This window comes from Pleurodeles waltl, chromosome 9 (genome assembly GCF_031143425.1).
Source record: "Pleurodeles waltl isolate 20211129_DDA chromosome 9, aPleWal1.hap1.20221129, whole genome shotgun sequence".
NCBI lineage: Eukaryota > Metazoa > Chordata > Amphibia > Caudata > Salamandridae > Pleurodeles > Pleurodeles waltl.
This window is the reverse complement of record NC_090448.1, coordinates 870,909,708-870,936,233: the sequence shown is the minus strand read 5'-3', so window position 1 is coordinate 870,936,233 and position 26,526 is coordinate 870,909,708. Positions and strand designations below refer to the sequence as shown.

General features: G+C 45.2%; 1 protein-coding gene across 3 annotated transcripts in view; it reads left to right on the top strand.

Moving 5' to 3' along the window:
* FOXN3 (forkhead box N3) overlaps positions 1 to 26,526 on the top strand; it is a 648,650-nt gene that overhangs the window by 141,557 nt on the left and 480,567 nt on the right. The window contains exon 1 of one of the 3 annotated variants that reach the window (XM_069208156.1): positions 10,364 to 10,500. The exons of 1 other annotated variant lie outside the window; for it this stretch is intronic. The gene's annotated coding sequence lies outside the window, so the exon portion shown is untranslated. Of the gene's footprint in view, positions 1 to 10,363; positions 10,501 to 26,526 lie in introns of those variants that run through there. One more of the 3 variants, XM_069208164.1, reaches the window with a different exon arrangement.

The following is a 26,526-nucleotide window of genomic DNA, read 5'->3' as shown; positions in this document are numbered from 1 at the left end:
AGGGAAAACTAGCGCTGTGCACCACCCTCCTTCCTGATTGACGTGCCAACCAGCAGCAGCCTAGCACTTTTTACGCACTTAATATATCTGTGGAGTTAGATGTCTTAGATGGTATAATTGTCTCTACCCTTGTCCTTGTCCGTTAGCGAAATTTGGCAGGTGTGTCCTACTACAGCAAGCATAACGTTTTATTATTTTTTAATGTTGTGTCTGATAATTGATATTTTTTATTTTTGAGAATCTATTTGTTTTTAAATGTTAAAATATGCATATTGTTATGGTTTAAACTGACAACAATATAGATGATTTTGCCCCTTTTACACCTCATGGTGAATCGCAAAAAGAAAAAATGTGGTTGAGTTAATTGAATCTCGAATCATCGTAAAAACTGGGAGTTGAGTTAGATCAGATTCTCTCACCAGAACTAGATCTGAACTAGATTGGACACACCTTAATAGATTTACCGAGGTATATGTGATTCTTTTCCCTATCCTAGAAAGGTTGTGAATTGCTAGGTCATATCACCTGTGTACTGGGACACACCTAGGGTGCATTTCAGTATTCCTGAGGCAGTTTAAAGAATTATTTTACTATCATAGTCCCCTTTCTGTGGTAGCAGAGAGGAGCTAAAAGCAATGGAATAAGCTGCTAAACAGAGAAACCCCAAGTGTTTAATAAGCATTGTCACAAGCATGTTGATCCATCATATTTTTTACCCTACTGGTCCTACCTGACTCTGTGGCATATTTCCGGATGTGGATCCCGAGCTCAGTGTTGGTTTATTGAGGAGAGAATCATTCATATAAATAGATAAAATAGCCAATTGTTTAAAAATACGTCATAGTTAAAAGGCACTTTAAATTCATATAATGGAGAAGAAAACTCCTTAAGGGAACTGCAAAAAGGGTTGGCATAATTCTAAGGAGTCCAAGTGCCAAATACCCGCAGAGGGTGTGCTATTACATAAAAATAAAATGTAAATACGTTGTATGGGGTTTAAAAAATGGCAACCAACCAACAAATTAGTTATATTTAGTTTCCCTTGGACTCTCTCTATATATTTGCCATCATTTCTACTCGTCCAGAGCTAAGTACATCACAAGACCATAATGGGTTATCCCTATTCATAACTGCTACAATTCATGTCTTAGACGATCATAAAGCACAAATGAATCAACGTTAGCTGAACAAAAATTGAAGGGCAGAACCTGATAATCAGCAATTACTATATCCTGTATTTTCTAAGTCCAAAACATTACATTCTCAAGGTTATGATCATTAAAAATGTCCACATTCAGTCCATAAATCACTTTAAAGAGGCCTTTAAAGAAAGTCATCTTGAACTGAATGATCAGATTATTAAATTGTACACTCCTTTTTTAAGGTCGAGTCTGTAATAGCATGCCCTAGTGTATGCATCTCACTTGTGAGAAACTGTTGTATATAGAAAAGGGATTGGAGCCTGCCCGTATTTTACCATATGTTGGCTTGTGTGGCACACTTCTTCACAGCCTCGTAATTGGTCACTGTGGGTCTAGCATCATTTCCATTCCTGTCTGTGGAGCAGGGACCAAGCACTGATCGATTCAACTTAATTAGTGCCCATCCGCTACTCCTCTTTTTAACTTCTATTGCTATGGCCGTGCAAACAGAAGGCGTGTGACTGGCAAAAACGTGCCCAGCAGGAAATACAAACTTACAAAGTTTTATTTTCTATAAGTAACTTTTTGTTTATTTTGCCAAGTCTTCTTTTCTCACTTTGCACATATTATATTTTTGCTTGTGGGCGCTGTTCTCAAAAGATGACTATTATTTTGTTCTAAATATTGTAAAGCGACAGTGTTTCTTTCTTCTGTGTAATTTTTTAAATGATGCTTTAACACATAATCATGTAGTACTCCCCCAATCCACTCCAATCCAATCTGTTCATCTCCAATTCAGAGCACTCACCCTAATCCACCACACTACAATCCTCCCAACCCAGTCCAAACCCAAAATAAAAATTGCCCCACTCCAATACAACGATCCAAAACAACCTGCCCCACTCCAATCCACAACAATATGCCCCACCCCAATCCAAAACAATCTGCCTCACTCCACTCCAAAACAATCTGCCCCCTCCAATACAGTGAAATCTGCCCTACTCCCGTCCAAAACAATCTGCCCCACTCCAATCCAAACAATTCTGCCCCACCCTCATTCAAAACAATCTTTCCTACTCCAATCTGCCTTACTGCAAACAAAAACAATCTGCTCACCCCAATCAAAAACAATCTGCCCTACTCCAATCTAAAACAATCTGTCTCATTCCAATCCAAAACAATCTGCCCCACTCCAGACTGCCCTGCTCCCATCCCAAACAATCTGCCCCACTCCAATCTGCCTTTCTGCAAACAAAAACAATCTCCCCCACTCCAATCTGCCCCACTCAAATCCAAACAATCTGCCCCACTTCCATCCAAAACAGTCTGCCTCACTCCAATCCAAAACAGTCTGCTCTACTCCAATCTGCCTCACTGCAAACCAATTCCATCTGCCCCACTCCAGTCTGCCCCACCCCAATCCAAAACAATCTGCCCCACCCCATCCAAAACAATCTGCCCCACTCTAATCCAATGTAATCTGCCCTACTCCAATCCAAAACAATCTGCCCCACTTCCAATCAAAACAGCCTCCCCCACTCAAATCCAAAACAATCTGCCGCACTCCAATCTGCCTCACTGCAAACAAAAAGAAACTGCAGCATTCCAATCCAAAACAATCTACCCCACTCCAGTCCAAAATAATCTGCCACACTCCATCCAAAACAGTCTGACCCACTTCAATCTAAAACAATCTGCCCACTCCAATCTGCCTCACTGCAAACAAAAATAACCTGCCTACCCCAATCCAAAAAACTCTGCCCCGCTCCCATCCCAGTCTGCCCCACTCCAATCCAAAACAATCTAGCCCACTCTAATATGCCTCATTGCAAACAAAAACAATCTACCCCACTCCAAAACATTCTGCCCTACTTCAGTCCTAAACAATCTGCCCCACTCCAATCCAAAATATTCCGACCCACTGCAATCCAAAACAATCTGGCTCACTCCAATCCAAAACAATCTACCCATACTCCAATCCAAAAAAAACAGCCCTGCTTCAATACAGCAATCCAAAACAATCTGCCCCACTCCAATTCACAACAATATGCCCCACCCCAATCCAAAACAATCTGCTCCACTCCAACCTGCCCCCAATCCAAAATAATTTGCCTCACTCTAATCCAAAACAATCTCCCCCACTCCAATCTTCCCCACTCCAATCCAGTACAATCTCTCCCAGTCTAATCCAAAACAATCTTCCCACTCCAATCTGCCCTACTCCAATCCAAAATAATCTGCCTCCCTCCACTCCATAACAATCTGGCCCACTCCAATCTGCCTCACTGCAAACAAAAACAATCTGCCCCACCCCAATCCAAAACAATCTGCCTCACTCCAATCCAAAACAATCTGCCCCACTCTAATCCAATGTAATCTGCCTCACTCCAATCCAAAACAATCTGGCCCACTCCAATCTGCCTCACTGCAAACTATAACAATGTGCCCCACTCCAGTCTTCCCCACCCCAACCCAAAACAATCTGCCTCACTCTAATCCAAAACAATCCGCCCCACTTTAATCCAATGTAATCTGCCCTACTCCAATCCAAAACAGTCTGTCGCACTCCCATCCAAAACAATCTGACCCGCTCAAATCCAAAACAATCTGCCACACTCCAATCTGCCTCACTGAAAACAAAAACAATCTGCTGCACTCCAATCCAAAACAATCTGCCCCACTCCAGTCCAAAACAATCTGCCCCACTCCAGTCCAAAACAACCTGCCCCACTCCAATCAAAAACAATCTGACCCACTCCAGTCCAAAACAACCTGCCACACCCCAATCCAAAACATTCTGCCCCACTCCAATCCAAAACAGTCTGACCCACTTCAATCTACCCCACTCCAATTTAAAACAATCTGTCTCGCTGCAAACCAAAACAATCTGCCCCACTCTAATGTGTCCTACTCCAATCCAAAACAATCTGCCTCACTCCAATCCAAAACAATCTGCCCCACTTTAATCCAATGTAATCTGCCCTACTCCAATCCAAAACAGTCTGTCGCACTCCCATCCAAAACAATCTGACCCACTCAAATCCAAAACAATCTGCCACACTCCAATCTGCCTCACTGAAAATTAAAACAACCTGCTGCACTCCAATCCAAAACAATCTGCCCCACTCCAGTCCAAAACAATCTGCCCCACTACAGTCCAAAACAACCTGCCACACCCCAATCCAAAACAATCTGCCCCACTCCAATCCAAAACAGTCTGACCCACTTCAATCTACCCCACTCCAAACCAAAACAATCTGCCCCACTCTAATGTGTCCCACTCCAATCCAAAACAATCTGCCCCACTTCATTCAAAACAATCTGCTCCAGTCCGACCTACTCCAATCAAGTCTACCTCTCCTCATTCCAATCCACCTCATCCCAATCCAATCCACCCCACCCCAATCCAATCCACCGCATTCCATCCCAATTCACCCCACTCCAATCCACCACAATCTACCCCACACTAATCTAATTCAGCCCAATCCAATCCAGCCCAATTAAATCTACCCGACTGTAATCCAGTCCAATCATCCCACTCCAACCCAATCCACCTAACCCCAATCCAATCTACCCCACCCCACGCTAGCACACCCCATGTCAATCCAACACATTCCACTCCAATCCACCACATTCCAATCCAACACACCCCACCCACTCCAATCCAATCCAACCCACCCCACCCCACTCCAACCCAATCCACCTGCTCAAATCCATTCCACCCGCTTCAATCCACTGCAACCCAATCCACCCCACTCCAATCCACCCATCTCACTCCAGTCCATTCCACTCCAATCCAATCCACACTGTCCAATCCAGTTCACCTTAATCCACCTCACTCCAATCCACCCCATCCCACTGCAATCCAAACCATCCTACTCCAGTCTAATCCACCACACTCCAGTCCAATCCGCCCCACTGCAGTCGAATCCACCCCATTTCAATTCAATTCATCCCACCCCAGTCCACCCATCCTAATCCATCCCACACCCAATCCAATCCACCCTCACTCATTCTAGTCTGCACCACTACATTCCATTCTTCCACTCTCCAGTCCGCCACACTTGAGTCCATGCCACTGCAATCCAATTCACCCCACTCAGTCCAACTCACCCCACTCCACTCCAATCCACCTCAGTGCAATCCACCTCAGTGCAATCCACCCCACCACATTGCAATCCAATCCAACCCACCTAATCCATACCACCTCACTCCAATCCTTTTCCACGCCATTGAGTTCACAACACCCCTTAGTCCACCTCATTCCAATACACCCACTCTACTCTAATCCTATCCACTGTACTTCAGCCCACCCCACTCTACTCCAATCCACCCCACTCTACTCCATTCCACCCCACTCCAATCCACCCCACTCTACTACAATCCACCCCACTCTACCCCAGTCCAATCCCCACCACCCAGCTCAGCCCACACCACGCCAATGCAATCCACCCCACTCAAGTCCATTCCACTCCAGTCCAATCCACCCCACTCTAAACTACCTTACACCAATCCACACCAATCCAATCCACCCCAAAACCAATCCAGTACACCCCACTCCATCCAATCCACCCCACTCCATTCCAATCCACCCCACTCCACTCCAGTCTAACCCACTCCAGTTGAATCCACCCCACACCAGTCCAAACCACCCCAACTCAGTCCCATCCACCCTACTCCAGTCCAGTTCATCCTACTCCAATTTACCCCACCACAATACAATCCACCCCAGTTTACCCCTATCCACCCCACCCACCCACCCAATCCACCCCTTCCCAATCCAATCAACCCCATCTTCAATCTGCCCCAATCTACCCCAATCTACCCCAATCCACCCCAGCCCCCACCACTTCAGTCCACCCTACCGCACTCCAATCCATCCAGCCCACCCCAGTCCACTCGAGTCCAATTCACTCCACTCAAAACCACCCCAATCCAATCCATACCTCCCCAATCCAGTCCACCTCATTGAAGTTTTATCACTTCAATCCAATACACCCACCCAAATCCAATCTAATCACCCCACTCCAGTCAACCCCACTCCAATTCACCATATCCCATTACAATCCACCCCACTCCAATCCAGTCCAATCCACTCCACTCTACCCCAATTCAATCCACCCCATCCTACTCCAGTTCAATGCACCCCCTACCTCAATTCACTCTAACCCACTTCACCCTATTCCACCCCATTCCACTCTGACACTCTCTACCACTGAACCACTGAATTATACTCAACTCTAGGACACTCTAATCCCCCTACTTCCCTCTACAACACTCTACTCCCTCACTCCACTCTAAGCCACTAACTTTTAGCCATACTAACCGCAACCACACTGGTGGACAACATGTCAAAACACATTGCCATGAGCTCTTATATGGGCGAGACCTATTGGCTTTGTCAAAGCTTATTTGTTTAGCCAATGGTTGTTGGCAGTCAGACCTCTGGGAATTAGCACTGTTGGGTATAGGGATCAGTCACGGCTCGCTGTGCTCACAAGGGGTGGGCATGTGCACTGGGGTGCCTGAGGCAACGTTTAATAACAAAAAATTTAACAAAAAATAAAAACGTACCTGATCCGCCACCGCGCCACTCCTCTTTTTCCCATTGCTGCAGGCACAGGCTCCCAGACTGCCCTGCTGCCAATCATGACGCTGCTCAGTGCAGCGTCAGGATTGTCTGGGAGCACCCATCCAGGGCACTCCCAGGCAGACTGGGCGCCTGTGCCTGCTCTCTCTAGCCCGGCAACACAATGCTGGGCTGCGAGAGCACACTGAGCATGCGTGCTTGGCCGGCCCGAGCCAGTCGGCCAAATATACATGCATTCTGCGGGGAGTGCACAGTGCACTCCCCTCAATCCCGTCATCCCCCAATGCCCGTCTCTTTCATAACTAAAGGATAATAAACACAGTTTATTATCCTTTCCTTGTGAAGGTTTTGCAGCTTCTGCTCCTGGCGGGGGCGAAGCTCCTCCACCCTAACGGAGGAGCCACCGCTGATAGAAATTCACCAATAGACCAGTGCTGTGTAATAGGACCATCACTGCCAATTGCATCTGTTATTCCTTAGATACACCAAAGTCAGTTTCCTCAGGGACTAAAGTTTCAGGTCACAGATGAGCACTTATATGGCTGAAATGTATCAAAAATGTATCTCCTACACTTGTGTTTCAATTGACTAAATGTTGCATAGAACAGTGATTCATAACTTGTGGTCCGAGGACCCATGGGAATCCGTGAGGCTCGTCAGAGGGTCTGCAACTGTTTTATAAAATTAAATATTATTAACATTAATCAGTTCAAATCAATAAAATATATTTGATTTGATTGTGAATTACACAAAATATTTCAATATTTGAGCATTTGTGTGGTGTAAACTTGTTTTTGTATCTTTGTGTACTGTTTTGCAGTCCAAATCATAGAAAATGCTTATGCCGAGGATCCCCGGCTGCCAATAATGACTCATGGGGGTGGATCCCCTTATACCAATAATGATTCCTTGAGGGTTCAGAAATGTAAAAAGGTTAAGAACCGCTTGCATAGAAATTTAGCCCCCAGTGCTCCTTCAGGAAGGAGTCAAGACTGATTTGGACCTCGCTGGCAACCTTCTGTATTAGTAAATAAGAGTTACAATGAAAAGTAAAAGGATTCTACTTATAGAAGTTCATAACTGGTAAGAGCGTTGGATCAAACATTTCCAATCATCATTTGTATTTTGCCCCACAGAGACTGCCTAAGTGTGAGGTGTACTCTTGGATCTGGATCCCGAGCACACTGTGCTGAGAAACTCCTCTGCATTTCCCTGATGTCCAATAAAGGGGATGCACATATGATTCTGTGTCTATACCAATTTAGTCTGAGGGGATTATATGGACAAGATCAGGAATGATTTGCATTACAATGGGTGCACTTAAACTCAACTTGAAGCCAAAGGACAAGATTAGAAACAAATAAGACGCTACTCAAATAAATTTCTTGTTTAAGAAGTACTAGTGTGAACATTTCTAGCCATCACTATTTCGTTGTTTCGCTGTGACTTCCTAGGTGACAGTTGCATCTCTGCACGTATGAGCGCTCAATGTCTAGAGACGTGAGCCAAGTTGAGGCCCAGTAAGCTTTGCATTGTTGCTTCTGTTGCCTTGTAGGTGGATAGCAAATATGGTGGAACTTATTCTTGGACGGGATCAAGAATGATTTACATATGGGTAGCTTCAAACTGGAATGGCAAAGACATTTTATATAATAAATATAAACGAGAACTGCAATACTACCTGTACGAAACTGCCCATCATTCCCTCTGCAACTTCCACCTATGCTTGCATGTTCCTCCTGAGCGTTCTGTCTCACTAAGCATGTTTAACTTCTGCATGGCTCTACTAGCTAAAAATATCAAGAGCATCTGACTGAGGTTCCACGGCTGCACCAACAATACCCTATCTAAGTCTTCAAAAGAGACTTGGTAGTCAGTTAAAAGCCCTTGCCTGGCTTATGTGCACTCAGAACTTGATGCTAGAGGACTTGCAATGTATCTAATCTAAAGGTATTTTGTTGTGTATTTTAAAACGCAGGCACAGAGCACTTTACATGAAACAAGCAAACAATAATAATGAAATGTGCTTAACCAATGCGTAGTAGAATTAGTACTTCATAATACTTTCTGGAAAGATTTGTTTCCAAGTTCTTCTGGAAAGAAAATAGGTTGGGTTGAGTCTTGACATCTTCAGACAAGTGGTTCCAGTTCTGAAGCAGCCGGTCCCAGTGGAAACACGTTTTATGCTTCCTTCTAAATCTGCACCACCTTCCTTCTAAATCTTCACCTCCTTCACAGTACAGGGGGTTTCAGATAACCTCCATTTTCAAAGGAAGTAGTACTCCTGAAAAAACATGCAGAGAAAAACATAGTCTGTGCACATACTGGAAATAAGGTTGCCAGGTGACCCCCAGTGACACCCGGGACGCAGTGTTTCATTCCTGTGGTTTTATTTTATAGATCGTTGTTTTGAGATGTGTTAATTCAACTAAATTAACTTGAATGAACACGGACTACAGCCCTTGGACTCGAATTTACTAGGTTGGAAAAAGAAAACTCAGAAATGAGCCTTAGTGATACGTGGTCATCAGGTTACCATACCCAGTACCAATACCCTCCAAGACTGTGCCACACTGATACATAGTCATCTGGTTACTTTACCCAGTAGTCTTGCACACCAAGACTGCTCTAGGACTGTGCTACACTCATCTGGCTACATTACGCAGTACCCATGCCCAACAAGACTTCTCCAGGAATGTGCCACACTGATACATGGCTATCTGGATACCTTGCCCAGTACCCATGCCCGCCAAGACTTCTCCGGACTGTCCCACACTGATATATAGCCATCTGGTTACCTTACCCAGTACCCATGCCCACCACGGTTGATCCAAGACTGTGCCACACTGATACATGGCCATCTTGCCCAGTACCAGTGTTCGCCAAGAGTGCTCCAAGACTGTGCCACACTGATATGTGGCCATCTGGTTCTCACACCCAGTACCAGTGCCTGCCAAAACTGATCGAAGACTGTGCCACACTGATACATTGCCATCTTGTTATCTTAGCCAGTACCCATGGCTGCCAAGACTGATCCAAGACTGTGCCATACTGATACGTGGCCATCTGGTTTTATCTTACCTAGAACCAATGACCGCCAGGAGTGCTCCAAGACTGGGCCACACTGATACATGGCCATCTGGTTACCCAAACCAGGACCTATCCTCGCCAAGAGAGCTCCAGTATTGTACCATGGATCTTTTGCAGTTCTCTGGTTAACAATAGCTGCGCCCTTGAAACCATTAAACAAATAAATGTTCTCTGCAGCAGTTCATCGGCCCACTGCGTTACCGCAGCGTTAACGGCATAATTAAAAGATGTATTAGTCAAGATAGCAGATACGCCGGTGGAGGGGAGGCTCGCTGTGGGCAGTGGCTTAGCAAGGGAGCCCTATTCCAAGCAAGGACCGTCCCCTAGTTTCATAGCAAACGAAAGATACCAGCCTCTAATTGACACACATGGACCTTGGTGCCATTGCGCCTGCTGCACTATTCCTAGCGACGCCCCTGAGCGTGGGAAAGTTTCGGAGCCCAAGGGCTGGCTGGGTAGGCAGCCGCTGGCGATAGGACCCCGCGGAGGCCGGCCTCGCAGTGGCCCGTGTTGACAGCAGGCTCGCGCGCTGAGCGTGCAGTCCCAGCTATGGCTGCGCAGCGTCTGCAGGGATCGCTCCGGAGACTAATGGCCAGAATGTGAGGATTAACCGAGGGCGTCGGACGTCGAAGGGTGACCCGTGCAGCAGGAAGCCCCGGGGGAGCCAAGGATTAAAGGGTAACGAGCGAATCTCATTTCCTGTCTCTTTAATCTTTGGTTTCGGATTTAGCAGCGTCATAAAATGCCCGTAAGTGATGGTGGAGTCCCAGGGCGAAAATGCGCGTGAGGTTTGACTTCTTAACACACCTCAGCGGGACGGTCACCTACTGCTGAGATGAGTGCTGCCGGTAGAACTGCCTCAGGCTTTCATCCTTCCCATGTTGATTAAAATCATCCTTCCTAGGTTGATAATGGGTTAGAGGTATTTTCGATTGTGAGTATTAATTTGTATGTGATATTGTTACCAGTGGTATTGTTGCTGTGCATCATGGGAGCGCAGTACCGAAGGTGACAGTTTACTTTCCAGCACACGGTGGAACACACGGAGTTTACTGCCGCTGTTTACATACGCTGATCTTTTTGACGGTTTTTACCGCACTGTGGGCCAGATGTAGCAAAGGGTTTTTCCCATTCTGTGTCAGTGGGGAAAATGTGTTCGTACATATGGCCCTGAGTTGCCTCGACGCACTGCGAAGGTCTTCAGGTGGTCAGTTGGCACTACGTGAAATACTTATCACAATGACTTTTACAGAAAATAAATATTGATAGCAGTGCATAATGCAATGCCCTGGCCCACGCTCAATACAAAACAGCATTAGTTTCTCTAAAAACGTGCCACTTTTAATGCATTATCATGCCGCCCCCCTTATACAAACACCCGGCTTTCTTTTATGTACTATATACTACGCTACCCGTGACAGAGCCCCCAGCTTGCTTTACCTATAATGAGATTGCTTTTTGGTTGATTTGTTGGGTAACATAAAATGTGTTATACCTATGGTCTAGGGACTAATCTGCTGACTTTGGGCCTTAGACACAGAGTTTGAAAAACTACTAAAATCAAGTCATCGCCTTATTTTTCCTGAAATTGTAACTACGTACAATTTCAAAAACAGCTATGTACAGTTTACTGTTACAATTACACCCTATTGCATGCTGGAGTATGCAGGCTCATCTCACACGACACACAACATGTTACTCTTTGTACGCATCTCATGTTTGGCGCGCTTCTGTTGCAATATAGGCTCACTAAGTAGCTGCCCGCGACTCCGTCTTTGAAGCTAGGTCCATGATGTATCAAAATACCAGCGGCGTTCTCTCGAGAACATGTTTTAATCACGCCATTGCGAGCAACATTGTAACGAATTACGCCACGTCTGTGAGTCTGGAAGTAACAGTTGCTTTTATTCTGTCAGAATTTCGAGATTTTCTTAATTTTCTTTAAAGATCATCGATAAATTCGCTTAGTCGTCTAAACGTCGGTTATGTTTCCTTCCGGTAAACCCTTTCAATCTGCAGCTATATACACTTCAGCAGTTTCTTTGGTACGCTTCCACTGAAATTGTCTTATATGCACTAGTCACCTCAGAGTTGCCTTCTGTTGTTATGTATGTTTGCATGTTTATGTTGTTCATCTTCGCAGCCGTCGTGTGCACAGGCTGTTCATATTCGTGTGAAGGCTTTATTAAGTAGGCGGCTAGCGTGGGGTGGGGTGGCAATAAGAAACAGAGCTTCAGCGAAAGACCTGGGCTGATAGTAAAACTTTCGAACCCCGTCTGCAGGGTTGTTAACAAATATAAAATAACTCAGCGGGTTAATGCTACAGGGTACTGCACGTCACAGGACAGAATCCTGCTTGGAATACTCCTCCTTTTGATTTTATGGGACGCCCTTTGGTCACTCGGGATAATAACTAGTACTATTGGGGGGGGGGGGGGGGAGGTGGTTCTGCCATTTGTTGTTAATAGTGCAAAAAAATACACACTATATATAAAGCAAGTTCCATTCACAGTTAGTATGTTTTAAATGCAATATATTTGTCATACTGATTAGACCATTTTTTCATTTGCACTATTCCTAAATTAAGATTTTAAGGGACAGAATCATTTTTTTGCTATTCAGATCATTACAGTATAGCAAGGAATGTCCATAATTCATGTCTCCCCCACGCCTGTCTGCTGGGCTTAGTGCCTCGAAGATGTTCATATTTCCATACACACGTCCATTTGAAGTAGCCTAGAGAACTACCTCTGGTGAGCCTACGGTAAGTTTCTGCGTTGATGGTCAAGGGTCAGCCTGCAATACCCAGACTTTCATCCTTCCCAGGTCGATAGAAATATTGCCGTCAAACTGAAAAATAATAATATGTTTTTAGCTTGAAACGTAAATTAAAAAAGGTCAGTGTTCTTTTTGCTTACACGCCAAGTTGCTCCGTGAGTTTTCGGCGCATGGCGTGCCACGGGTTCGAACCCCGTCAGTGGTGACAGGCTGCGAAAAATTCTGAACCGTTAAGAAGCAGGGTTTTTATAAAACTCGTAGCCTGGACATTTGATGGAATAGGTTGTTTTATATACATTGACATCGCGTTCTCTTGCGCAAATATACATCAGCAGAAACATCAGTAAAACAAATATACATATAAAGTCATGAATCATCGGGGGTGTTGTAGTGATGCGGTCGCACTACTGCACACAGTCATACTGGGCCAGCAGAGCTCCACTGCTCCTCCCTGTTAAGAGGGGACAGTCCTATTTTCCGGGATAAAATATGCAACCGCGCTTCAGATTGGCTGGGTTGCTTGGATTCAGGAAGCTGGCCATAGCTCATAACTGACAAGCGGAGCCATTGTTGCCATGGGAACTGTGAAGGCAGCCCCCGTAGGATGACTGTGAGCATGTCGGGTTTTGCAAAGCTTTCCCACAGCATCTGTTGAAACCCAAGAATCTGCTTGTCGAACCAAGGTCACCGTGAAGCGAAAACTTGGGCCCTAGTAGATGTTTTCATAACCTTTTGCTGATGCTCCTTTATATCTGGTCTGTTTGCTGACGGCTATATTGAGATAGTGAGCCAGCAGTCAGAAAAGAAGATACCAATACGTGTGTCGCAGCCTTCGAATGACTTTGACATTATATTTTGGTTACAATTACGACGTGTCATTTATGTATTGGTTGTGTCTTCTAGACCTGGAGTCCTAAATAGCTTTATTCGTAGCTCTACTAATAACTTTGCTGTTCTTACTTAATTGGGGACCCCTTATTTTATTAGCCTTTAAAATATTGCCCAGATGCCAGACTAGGTCCAGAAACCTTTCATGGCGGCGCTTTTGCGTTCTGCAGAATTGAGCCGCATATCCGTATCAACCCTGTGCCTTTCAGTTCCTTTCTTTCCACGACTTAAGACCCGGTTGAGGAGCTCTGTTCCCACTTTTAAGACTCAAAAAGAAAAACCCAGTGTGCATGGGGCAATGTCCCTTTCTAAAACTACAGGCTTCAAACAATGCTGTAACTGCACAAAGCAGATTTCGGACATGGTACATATGAGGTATGCCTTTGATGTTTGGGCTTGGCACATGACTTCAAGTTGTGCCACCCTGGACCTAAAAGTGATTCAGGACCACTAAACAAAGCTGCATATCGCCGAAAACAGGAAAGTCTTGTGCTTGTGTTAGTCCTTGTCTCGCACCACATCAAGGGTACGGACCTGCTCCCGAGGTTTTTCATGCGAGAAGTCTTCTTCGCAGTCTAAGTCCACTAGTAAGTCGAAGCCCAAGCAAATCCATAATCAAGCAAAGCAGGACTCAACCTCATCCCTCCATTTTCCATCAAAAGAGAAGTCGTGAGAGGGTAAAAGTGCCAGTTGATCTTGTTCAAGATCTCTGATTGAGGAGCCAATCCCACAGTTGATCCTGATGCACCTTAGGTTTTCCGGACTACCGGCAATGCAGTGGCATGTCAAAGCCTGTACGAAGGCCATGCTGCATATCTTTGGCACTCTTTCAGCTCCCTCTGGTGAGCCCTCCAGACCCCAAGGATCCGCAGGAACGCTCAGGATGACTGCTGGTGGATACATCCTTGGCATCATGTGAACCTCTTGGACCCATAATGGGTTGATCACTGATTCTGGTTCAGACTTACACACCGGCTCTGAGACCTGTGTCAGTCACTCCTTCATTGATGGCAGTGCCAGTGATGGAAACCAGTTCCAACTCAGATATACAATCCTGACCAAGGTCATGCTTCAAAACTGCTTCAGTGCACACGTCCACATACAATCTGGGTCTGGTCCTAGTCTTCCACTACTGCAGAGGTGCCCCCAGAGGCTCTTTTATCTTAATCTGACCAGAGCATGCCACCACCCAGAGGTAACCATGGTGGGGATGGAGATGAGTTAACCCCCCCCCCCCCCCCCCATTATGATAATGACAATCTTTACATGGCTTAAAGGAGGCCAGCTGACTAACTCTGAGGTCAGCCAATGATGTTTGTTTATTGGTCCTTCATATGTAACTTGGCCAGTGATATGTCGTTGGCACCCCTAGAAGACCTTAGTGCCTCCTTGGGTGAAACTATTGAAGATGGTCAAGATGTGGCCAAATACATGATGTGTGCTGGCCTTAATACTGCTGCTTGTCTGGGTCAAGCAGTTGGCACCAGTGTGGCGCTCAGCTGCAAAGCATGGATGCGATCCATAGATTTCTCTGCAGACATAGAACCTTCCCTTCTGGATATGCTTTTTGATGGCTCACGTCTGTTCAGCAAAAAAGCTGATTCTAAGTTAGAATGGTTTAAGAAGAGTAGGGCTACAGCATGGCCTCTTGGTCTTTTGAACCTGGCAAACAGTTTCCTCACCAGTACAGGAAATTCCACCAGGGGTTTGCTGTACAGGCAATGCCAGTCTCCTCAGCCCCTCTGCAGTCACCCTACTCCTTTCATGGCTGGGGATGTGCATCTGGCATACAATGCGCAGGTCACCATGGGCATCAGTCCTCCCAATACTCCTCCTGTGTGGCAGCAGCCTCCAAGCCACTTTAGCTTGCTATTAGAGACACACATTCACCCTGTGGTATACAGGATCAAACACTTTCTCCCAGGGTGGGTTCTGCCTCTGCTACTCAAAGTTCTGAAGAAGATAAAGAGTGACTGTGCCCAAGTCATCCTAGTAGGTTTGTGACTGGGCTAGGAGAGTGTGGTACCTGAAATGTCTCGGCATGAGCATCTGTTCCCAATCTGATCACAATTCCGGGAGGAATATTTGTTGCAGCAGCAAGGCAGGTACCTGTACTTGTACCTGAACCTGTGCAATCTACAACTCCACACGTGGAGATTGAGCGGTGGCAGTTCACTGCGTTAGTCTATCATCCGAGCTTGTGGATGTCATCCTTGCTGTTGGGCAGCCTCATGTAAATTCCATTTACGCCAGGCGCTGAGATAAACCTGTGGTGTGGTGTGGAGTCCATAAGACAGACCCTTTACAAGCCAAACTATCAGATATTTTATTGCTTGTTTTGTCTTTGGCCCAGTGGACACTACAAAAAGTTATTTGTTAGTCCTTCTGGGCATTTTGTACTTGCTGGACCACCCATCCCAAATGAAATCACCTGTTCTGATGCAGTTTATTAAAGGTCTGACATAAATGTTCCCTCCCAACCAATTTGTGATGCCACAGTGGGACCTTAACTTGGTCTTAATGTTTGTCATGTGTAGTTCCTTCGAGGTGATACAAACTGCTCATTGCATCTTCATACCTTAAAGACTGTCCTCCTTATTGCGATCAGTTCAGCTTGTCGCATGAAGGAACTCCAGCCTTTACCAGTACAACCACGCTTCACTGCCTTTTTTCCCAACAAACAGGTGCTAAGGATTTATGGGGCCTTCTTACCCAAAGTTGTGATTGCTTTCCATGTTGGACAATCAAGCATTCTTTGCTCTGCCTAACCCCTTGAAAGGGGAGGAGAAGTTCCATTGATGGGACCCCAAAAGAGCTTTAAGCTTCTACATTGATAGTACCAATGATTATCGGGTAAACAATCAGATTTTTGTGGGGTTCTCTAGGGCGAAGAAATTAAATGTGCAGAAAAGGAAATTGTTGAGGTGAATAGTCCTCTGCATTAGCATCTGCTACACACTGGCCAAAAAGCAAGATCTGAGAGCCTATTCCACCAGAGCTAAAGGCACCAACACAACATGGCATGTGGAGTGCCTATCATTGACATCTGCCAGGCCTCAGCCGTGGAGAGAATTAAACTAGAAACTGATGTCAGCTCACAGGGCTGGAGCTTATATGCTTTCCACTCCATCACTTCTGGGGTGTAATTAAGTCTATGTGGAGCTGCATGGCGTCACTTGGTGGAGCACTGCTATGAATCCAGATCCAGTCTAGTTCTTGGGGAATATTCTAAAGGTGAAACATCTGTGGTAAGATACGGTATCCACCAGAAAGAGTGTTACTGAATGTAAGTAAGCTGTTCATCTGTGATAATCAGTGTTACAACATACCTGGCTATGGGCTTTTACACAAAACATCTGTTTACAGGCTTAAATACAGTGCATTTACAGTCCACTCTTAAATGACTCTTGGGTTTATTGTATGCTTTTCACAATTAATGCCCAGACCAACTGACTTAGTTGTAACTCTTCATAATGAACAGATTAGAGCTGTGGCATCTGAAATAACTTTTCCTAATGAACAAATCAGACCTATAGCCTTTATCATAGGCTTATCATCATAACAAACTCAGACCTACTGAATTGAGTGCACATATTCGCACAAGGCAATCCTCCGGGGAAGCAGTCATAAAGTTGCAAAAATATGCAAATTTACAGTTGGCAACACTATATACAACGTCTCCTAATAGGGGGTAACAAAGATTATCACAGTGAAAGTCTTCTACCTCCAGGATTTGTCAGAGAGGGTAACCATCACCAAAACACTAGACTTCTACAGTAACCTGTGACATTAACATAACAAATAATTGTCCACAGGCCTTAACACAGTGTAATAATAAACTGCTCTTAAAAGCCTGGTAGATGTGCTTTTCATAATAAATACATCAGGCATACCGCCTGTGATGTAACTCTTCATAGTGACCAGATCAGACCAATAGCCTCGATCATTGGTTTACCATCATAACCAAATATGTCCTTCTGTATTGAGCATAAGCTTTCCCACATTAAGAAAAGAGCATAAACCACACCTTTCCAGTGGATGCACACAACTTCTGCCAAATCAAACGCTGTACTCAAGGCTATCAACATATGCAAGGGCCCAAAGCTCTTCTGTCAGAAGTGGTTTTGAAAGCTCTTTTTTTCTGTTGAACACCTCTTCTGGCAACAGCTAGGCAGTCAGATCAAGCCTAAAAACAAGGGAACTAGGCTTCTTTAGCAATGCGCCCAGGATTTGGAACAACATCTTAGATAAACCAGGACTGCCCCAACCCTAGTCCCATTTTGTCAAAAATGTTTGGCTGTAGCATTAAACTTGTACAGCACTTTGCTCCGGTTTATCTAGGTTTGCACTATACATGTACACACCATACAGTGTCTGTTACTTATTTTTCCCTATGGAATACTCCTGAAAAATCAAGGAATGGAATAGTAAAAGAGGACTCAATGTATTGTCGGAGCACTATCTTTTAAGAAAAAAAAGTATCCATACAGAAATTATGCAATACATTACCTAGAAAAAATCTTTAAGAAGGACCAAAAGGTAAGTTTCTAAGAACCCTAAAAAGAAATGGTCTTTCTATTCAAGTTAGTGCAAGAAAGATTATATTTTAAATGGATTAATTTGAGATGTGTTCTGTTAATTTGTCTAGTGCCTTATACCACCACAAGGCCACTTCAAAGGGCTGGGGGAAGAACAGAGAAAAGAAAGGGACCGAGGATCTGACCTTTCCCAAAAAGTTGATATCTCACCTAATGGAGCAAAGGTGAACTGTGACTACCATTCACTGGGTGTTGGGACAGTATCTGAGACATGATGATGCACTTTACATTTTACATACTGTGTGCACGGTTGTAGCCTGGAAGGTATTTAATCCTCAGAAGCCAAGACCATCAAGAGCCTGATAACATCAAGCCCTTCTGCAGATATATGCAGTGCTAACATGGTAAAACCTGACCTGCCGCTCTTTCACCCTTTCAACATGCAATTGAGAAATGTATCTCTGAGCAGGTGTGTTAGAAATGGGGTCTCTAGTTGGCAGTCGGTTTGCACCCTGTCCAAGTAGGGACTCTCACTCTAGTCAGGCTAAGGGAGATACCCAGCTCAGATAATCCATGCTGCCCCCTTGGTAGCTTGGCACAAGCAGTCAGGCTTATCTAAGAAGCAATGTGTAAAACATTTGCACATAACACACAGTAATGCAGTGAAAACACTACAAAAGGACACCACACCAGTTTAAGAAAAATGTATTTGTGTAAAACAAGACCAAAACGAGAACAATCCAACATACAGTAATAAAGATATGAGTTTTACAAGAATTAACTTAACAGTACAGTTCCTTGAAGTCGATAGCTCCATCTGGGGCTATCACAGCATCCTAAACAACAAATCCACAGGGCGTCGTGAACCTGACGATGAGATCCGGGGTGCAGCGGTGTTGGTTCCAGAGGTTGGTGCGGGGGTCGTCGGGCCCTTCAAGTCATACGTATTGCAGATCGAACTCCGGGCTGATGACCAAGTCAGGAGCGCTGGCGTGGGTGGCGTTGGGGCTGCAGTGCGAAGCGGGACGATGAGACGTGCAGTGCCCACAGGTCACGGTGCAGGAAGTGGTGTCGTCATAGCTGAAGCACTGTCGTCGGTAGGCCTAAGGCGGCGGTGCGGCATCCACGGTCCGCGGTGCAGACAGGGGCGTCTGTTGATGACATTGGAGTTGATGGTGGAGTCGGTGGACCGGGGCTTCAGTGTGGGACAGGACAGTGCTTTGTGTATCTCAAGAGCGGTAGCCACAGGCCACTGTGCAGGCAGTGGCATTGGTGTCAGTGTGGAGCATCGTCGTCGGGGATGCCAAGGCTGCAGTGCGAGCAAGGCGATGCGGAGTGCAGGACCCACAGGTCGCAGTGCAAGCAGCGGCTCGGTAGCTGCGGCGGTGAGACCAGGGTTTTGGTGCGACGTGGGGCACGGGTCCGTATGACGTCGTCAGGTCATCCTGCAGTCAGCGGTGTCGTTGACAGCATTGCAATGGTTTTTCTGCTGTTGCAGCACAAAACAAACAGTTCCCAGTGCTGTAGGCAGATGAAGCTGAAGTCTTTGATATCAATGAGACTTCCAACAGGAGGCAAGCTCTACTCCAGCCCTTGGAGAAACTTCACAAGCAGGATACTCAGCAAAGTCCAGTCTTTGCCCTCTTAAATGCAGAAGCAGCAACTGCAGGCCAACCCAGCAAAGCACACACAGCAAAGGGGCAGTACTCCTTCTCCAGATCTTCAGCTCTTCTCCTTGGCAGAGGATCCTTTTGATCCAGAAGTGTTCTAAAGTCTGGGGCGTTGGGTCCACTACTTATACCCCTTTCTGCCTTTGAAGTAGGCAAACTTCAAAGGAAAGTCTCTGTTGTTGACATGATCCTGCCTTGCCCAGGACTGGCCCGAGACACACACTAGGGGTGGTCAGAGACTGCATTGTGTGAGGGCAGGCACAGCCCTTTCAGGTGTAAGTGACCACTCCTCCCTCCACTCTAGCCCAGATGGCCTATCAGGATATGCAAGCTACACCCAAGCTCCCTTTGTGTCACTGTCTAGTGGAGATTCACAAACAGCCCAAATGTCAGGGTGACCCAGGCGTGGAATACAGAAGCAGGCAGAAGCACCAGAATGGTTAAGCAAGAACATGCCCACTTTCTAAAAGTAGCATTTTCAAACTGACAATCTAAAAAACAACTTTACCAAAAGATGTATTTTTAAATTGTGAGTTCAGAGACCCCAAACTCCACATGTCTGTCTGCCCCCATTGGGAAACGGCACTTATTAAAAGGCAGTACCCATGTTCACCTCTGAGAGGGATAGGCCTTGCAACAGTGAAAAACAAATTTGGCAGTATTTCACTGTCGGGACCTGGGGCGGCTCCTCAGTTAGGGTGTAGGAGCGTTGCCCCCCTCACCAGCAGCAGCAGCAGGAGCTGCAAACCTTTAGAAACAAAACAACAATAAACACTGTTTTTTGTTGTTTTATTTCTAAAGTGGTGGGGTCATGGGGGTGACCAGCATGGAGGGGAGTGCACAGAGCATTCCCCTCATTGCGCACGTATGTTTGTCCGGCCGTCTCGGGACAGCCAAACACACATGCGTACAAGGGCCCTTACCAACCCGGCACTGTGTAGCCGGGCTGAAGAGAGCAGGCACAGGCTCCCAGTCTGTGTTGGAGCGCCCAGTCAATCATAACACTGCTCTGAGCAGCGTCATGATTGGTGCAGGGAAGGCTGGGAGCCTGTGGCTGGAGTTTGATGAGAGCGACGCGGGAGAAGCACAGAGAAGAAGTAAGTATTTATATATATATATATATATATATATATCTCCACACTTAATTCCCTTGGTAAAGAGAAAGACAGCACTCCGCAGGCATCTTGATTTGACGAAGGCGGCAACGCCGAAACGCATTCTTTCCTTTTGTGCTAATAAACCCGGATGAATCAAGATGCCCGCGGAGTGCTCTTTCTCTTTACCAAGGGAATTAAGTGTGGAGTTACAAGCGAAGTAGCGCTCGCTAGAAGACGAGCACCGCTGACGTTTCGGAGCAGGGTCGGCACGCTATCAGGAAGTGTTTTTTTAATATATATATATATATATACACACCCTGCCCCGCCAACATGCCGAGTCACCAGCCATGACTAGTCAGGACATGAAAAACACATCATGACCTACCTTTAACAGACACTGCACCCTGCCCATGGGGGCTACCTAGGGCCTACCTTAGGGGTGCCTTTCATGTACAAAAAGGGAAGGTTTGGGCTTGGCACATGGGTACACTTGCCAGGTCAAATTGGCAGTTTAAAACTGCGCACACAGACACTGCAGTGGCAGGTCTGAGACATCTTCACAGGGCTACTCATGTGGGTGGCACAATTAGTGCTGCAGGCCCACTAGTAGCATTTGATTTACAGGCCCTGGACACACACAGTGCAGTTTACTAGGGACTTATGAGTAAATCAAATAGGCCAATCCTGGATAAACCAATCACCAATAAAATTTACATAGGGAGCACTTGCACTTTAGCACTGATCAGTGGTAAAGTGTGCAGAGACATTAAACTAGCAAAAACAGATCAGAAAAAAACAGAAGGAAGAAGGTGAAATGTTTGGGGATAGCCCTACAAAAAGGGCCATTTCCAACAAGGCTTTAGCAAATAAATGCTCAAGAAGTCACCATCACCACTTGCTAGAAACCTTTGTTTGATTTAGAGACACCTGTCAAGTACAAATTTATCTTGGGTGAGTCTTGTCGTGCAAGGGATCTTGAAATTGTGGTGGCTGCATCCCCCGTTCATCCTTTACGAAAGGATTGGTTTCATTGGTGGCCTCTGAGCTAAGTTCTGTCTCGAGAGAGGAACTAAAACTGCTTTCATGAACATCAGAAAAAAACAAATCATGTTTACTGCCACCACGCGCTGAACTATTGAAGAGCTAACAGCAAGGGCTTCACATGTATGATCCCCAGATCTTCTTCAGTCATCAGCGGTCATTTGGCGTTCAGAAGGAAGTTGTTGCATGCTTTTATTCATCCACTATATAAGGCAGCAAACATGGCTTGCCTAAATATGGCAGAGAACTGAGCTACAGATGCAGGGCCTTTTAGATTTCTTGTCTTTACTGCTTGAATGTTCCCCGCCTCTTGCTGCCCGCGCCCCCACAGGGATCGCCTCCACTTCCATTTCTATAGGTTTGTAATGTTGGAGCCATCTTTGATGCTGGTCTTTTGTTCAAACCTCAGGTGAATGCACTGTTAGAGTGCTGTCTACCATCTGTCAATTACTAACTGAATTACCAGACAAAACACTTTCTTTTCTTTTACTGGGACCATAGTTCAGAAGGTTATGCAGCCACAGCAGAATGTTTGTGAAGAACGTAGGCATCATAGGTTATAAATTACGTGGGGTTGACTCAATCTACCACACTACTGTGCTGTGGCGATCGCAAGGCTCATCTTTAACATCTCACCCTTCTCATCGAGCAATTCACACTCACCTGCCTCTCCTTGTATGAATGCCTCCAACTTGTTTTCGGTCTTACCAGTAACATCTTTTCCAGGAATCCTTTCCCTAGAGCCTGGAAATTATGCAAGTTGGATAAAAACTAGCTGTCTGAAGCTGAAGATAGAAAATACTAAGGCTCAACCACGACTTGAAACCTATGAAACTCTTCATTTTGGCTAAATGTATTGCCCCTTCCCCTGTCCTGCAATCACAGCCCTAGTTTCCTCCTTGATGCTGTTCCCTCCTCGGGACTGCAGGCCAGCCAATAGCCCACTCCACTTTATTTCACATGCTTACGTATCCTGGCCTTTCCTTTCATCTCTGATACACTCATTGTGATCAATGTCTTAATCTCCATCGGGCTTGACTATGTTAAACTACATCTTAGTCTGCCACTGCTTCCAATTAACAGGCAGAAAATCCAAGTCCTGTGGTACACCTCCTAATATGACTCAGGAAATGAGCCCATCATCCCAGTTCTGCGCTCCTGCACTTCATCCACATCAAGATGATCCATTTCAAGTCCTTTCGTATAGATTCAGTATTATTATTGTAACTTGTTTGTGTGATTATATGGCAAATGGATATCCGTGCACACCTTTGTGTGAAATGCAGAATTTGTTCTGTAAATTGGCGTCATGGTATTTTATATTTGCACCATTTCCCTACTTTAGTTTGGTTATCCATTAATATATTTCTGGTTGTACCCCAGCCTCTAAGTAATGCAGCCCATGTGAACGTATTGTAACTTTGTTCCTGAGAGTTTCAATACTAGAGGTGACCTCATCAAATACCGAGCACAAGCGGACATGAGCAATTGGGCAGACAAAGCGCCAGAGTGAAACAGAGCTTTCTTTATGCCTGCAGTCTTAGACTTTGTGCTTTTAAAATTATTGCATTATGGAACCAAACTAAAGGCCTCTTTTTGTGTGCAGGGAACTGAAACCCCTTCAGCTTCAAGAGGAAATTCTAAGTATTGAGTAGAATCCACCTGCTCAAATTCCTCCACCATAGGTGTAATAGTGTTGACGGCATTTATTCTGTGGATACTACATAGAATTTAGTTTCCTCCAGAAACTGGAGGATTTTCCATTCCCTCCAAACTCTAAAGAAGCCATTAGTCCGGAAGTACTGCTTTGCAGTGAAGTGCTCTGTAGAGTCTTTGGAATGTAATGCTTTCTCTCAAGATGTCACCATTAAACAATACATTGTGTTTACTGATCCTTAATATTGATATTATTCAATGTAAAAGAAAGAACCTGCTTTTATAGTAATGAGGCTAATGGAATAATGGAATGACATACTTTATCGACCGCAGAGGCATCTACCTGAGGTAGAATAATTGACAGAACAAAAAATAGTATTTGACTAGAAATTCCTGCTTCGCTGAAATCTGTCTCTCCTTTTGATCCACACAGATATATTCCATTCGTTTTCTTAGCTCGATGTTTTGTTTTTTAGTGGAAGAGAAAGGTTGAAGTATCTTTTGAGAGCAACAATTTCTGGAAAATATCGTCTTTAAAGTGATTAGTAACTATGGTAATGTCTTTTGTTTCACAATATTTATTTCAGAGTTTAGATCTTCTTTACCAGGCTGTATTATAGGACTAAAGACATTACTCTCCTAACCCATGTCGTAGAACATTAGGGGCAATTTCCCCATCACAGTTCTACAAGTACTACTCCTCACCTTACCATGACATAAAGTATCATATAGTTAAGTGAGGGTTGCAGATCTCCTTACAAATAGTTGCACATTATTTGCTTACTACAGGTGTGTTTTGTTGTGAAAATGTGCTGATAATAAGAAAATATCATCACTGCTCACTTGGAATAGCTGTCTATAACCAAGTTATGGCATCATCGTGCTTGCTTGTCTGCCTGTTTAAGGGCTGCCCTCCTGAATCACGACCTCATCTGCTGCACAGTTTTCTTCTTCCTCCTTGTAAGTAGACTGTGCATGCTGACACCTGCCTAGCTAGACCTCTGCCTCATCTTTGAGTTGCATGTTTGTAAGCAGGCTACTCATGACGACAACCGCAGTCCCTGACCTCCAAGGCATCTGATAAGCTTCCATAGCCTCTGTCAATTATTGGATCTAGGAGCAAGTAGACATAGCCCAGCCCCACTCTTGCTGACCCTCTCAATACTAGGACTCTATTGCACATAGCAGGGCCTACCTATCTGTGATTTCCTGTAACAGAAGAGTCTGCCTGCAGAAGCTACACTAGGCCTACTGAGAGGCTGTAATTTAAGCATAAGGGCAAGGGCCGAATTAGTATATTGAATATACTGTAAATGTAAATGGATAATTGAAGTCACCTCTGAGTTCAGTGCCCTGGTAAGGACATTCTGACTTAGCTTTAGGCCTGTATATGGTCATGGAACATCTTGCAACATCATATAATGTACAGATGAGGCGCATTAGCCCATCTATCAGTGGCGGCTAGCAAATAGGCAGAATAGAGGGGGATGCAAATGTGTGCCAGTGGGTGCATGCATGCAAGGTGAGTGGCGAGTGTAAATAAAAAGAAATGACCACTTACCTTGCTTGCTGCACGATGTCTGACGTCGTCCTTGCTCCGGTCCGTGTTCTGCTCTGTCTCCTCAGGCCCCCATAAATTCCACTAACCAATCCTGGCGCGCCTCTCATGCTGATAAACATCATGAGAGAAGCACCAGGATTGGAGGGAGCGGCCTCTCTCAGCTCTCTCAAGAGCACTGGAGGCTTGTGCTTTTTGTAACCCAGCTGTCTAAGACAGCTGGGTTAGAGAGGTTTAGAACGGTTTAGAAGGTTTAGAATCACAAAACTGCCAAAGAGACATGCACACTTTAAACCTAAGTGCACAGCCAGCCACCACTCCTCCCGTCTGCAGCAGTAGGTCCCGCCCCATCCTTACACTCGGTTCAGGACAGGTGAATGAAAAACAAAATGATAATAAATGAACTTTATTACCATTTTATTTTTCATCTCTGGGGCTTTCCTTAGGGGGCATTTTTGGCAGTGGGGTGACACTTCTCCCTCCTATTGGAGGACCTGCTGCTGCCATATATCACCTTAAGTTACTGTGTGGTATTTGCCTGAAGAGCTTCAGTGTCTTCCCTCCAGGCGTGGTATCATTTGCAGGATTCCGCAGTCCCTAACAGATGACAGGGGGTGCCGGCACCGAGGAGATGAAGGGAATTAATGGGATACATAGTGAGGGGCATAACGGTGACCTCGCACGTATGTGCATTTCGCCCTCTGTGCTCACCAAGGAGGGCCTATTTATTTGTGATGGTCACGGCATCTCCTAATTTCACCCTGCACAAACCTTTCAAAATCACCCTCCAGGTTTGAATGGGAATTTTAGAAAACAAAAACGACCGACCAGAAAAAAGCACAAAAATGTTCACTTTTGGCAATCCGTTTTGCTTTAGGGGGAGCAGTGCTTCAAGGCATATGACACCCATGAAGTGTGTTTTACAAATAATTTTAAAGCACGGATAGCATCTGTCTGTTTAACCTCGTCACCACAACTCACCAAAGCAGTAAAATAATTATCCGAAACTTTATAACACAGAACTTAAAAATATCACAGTATGAATTCTTCATGGGGGCTTATCTCACTTTCTGATGCCAGATAACGTGAAATGAAACGCAGCCCCCGAGGCGTGCAGCAGAAGACACGCTCGGCGTCAGCCGAGGATTTCCTGTTGGCGGGAGTTTTAGTCTGTGAACCTCGGAGGCAGGAAGTGCCACTGTTGCATGTTTTTCACAAGCGGGAGGAAGTGAAATGAATTAGTTGGTTTCTAGACCATGCTTGTTCTGTGTTTTGTAACATTCGGTAACCTATTTCAACTTCAGCACATCTTGAACTCAGTCATCTCCCTTTAGCACGATATTTTTGCTGCAATAACGTCCATACGGCTTTCCCCAAATGGTTCATGCACCTCTTCTGCTAGGACTGGAGACTCCGTGCATAGTTGTAGTAGAGCCGGTGTCAGTGCTGAAGTTGTAAAAGAGTGAGTGCAGGTTTCG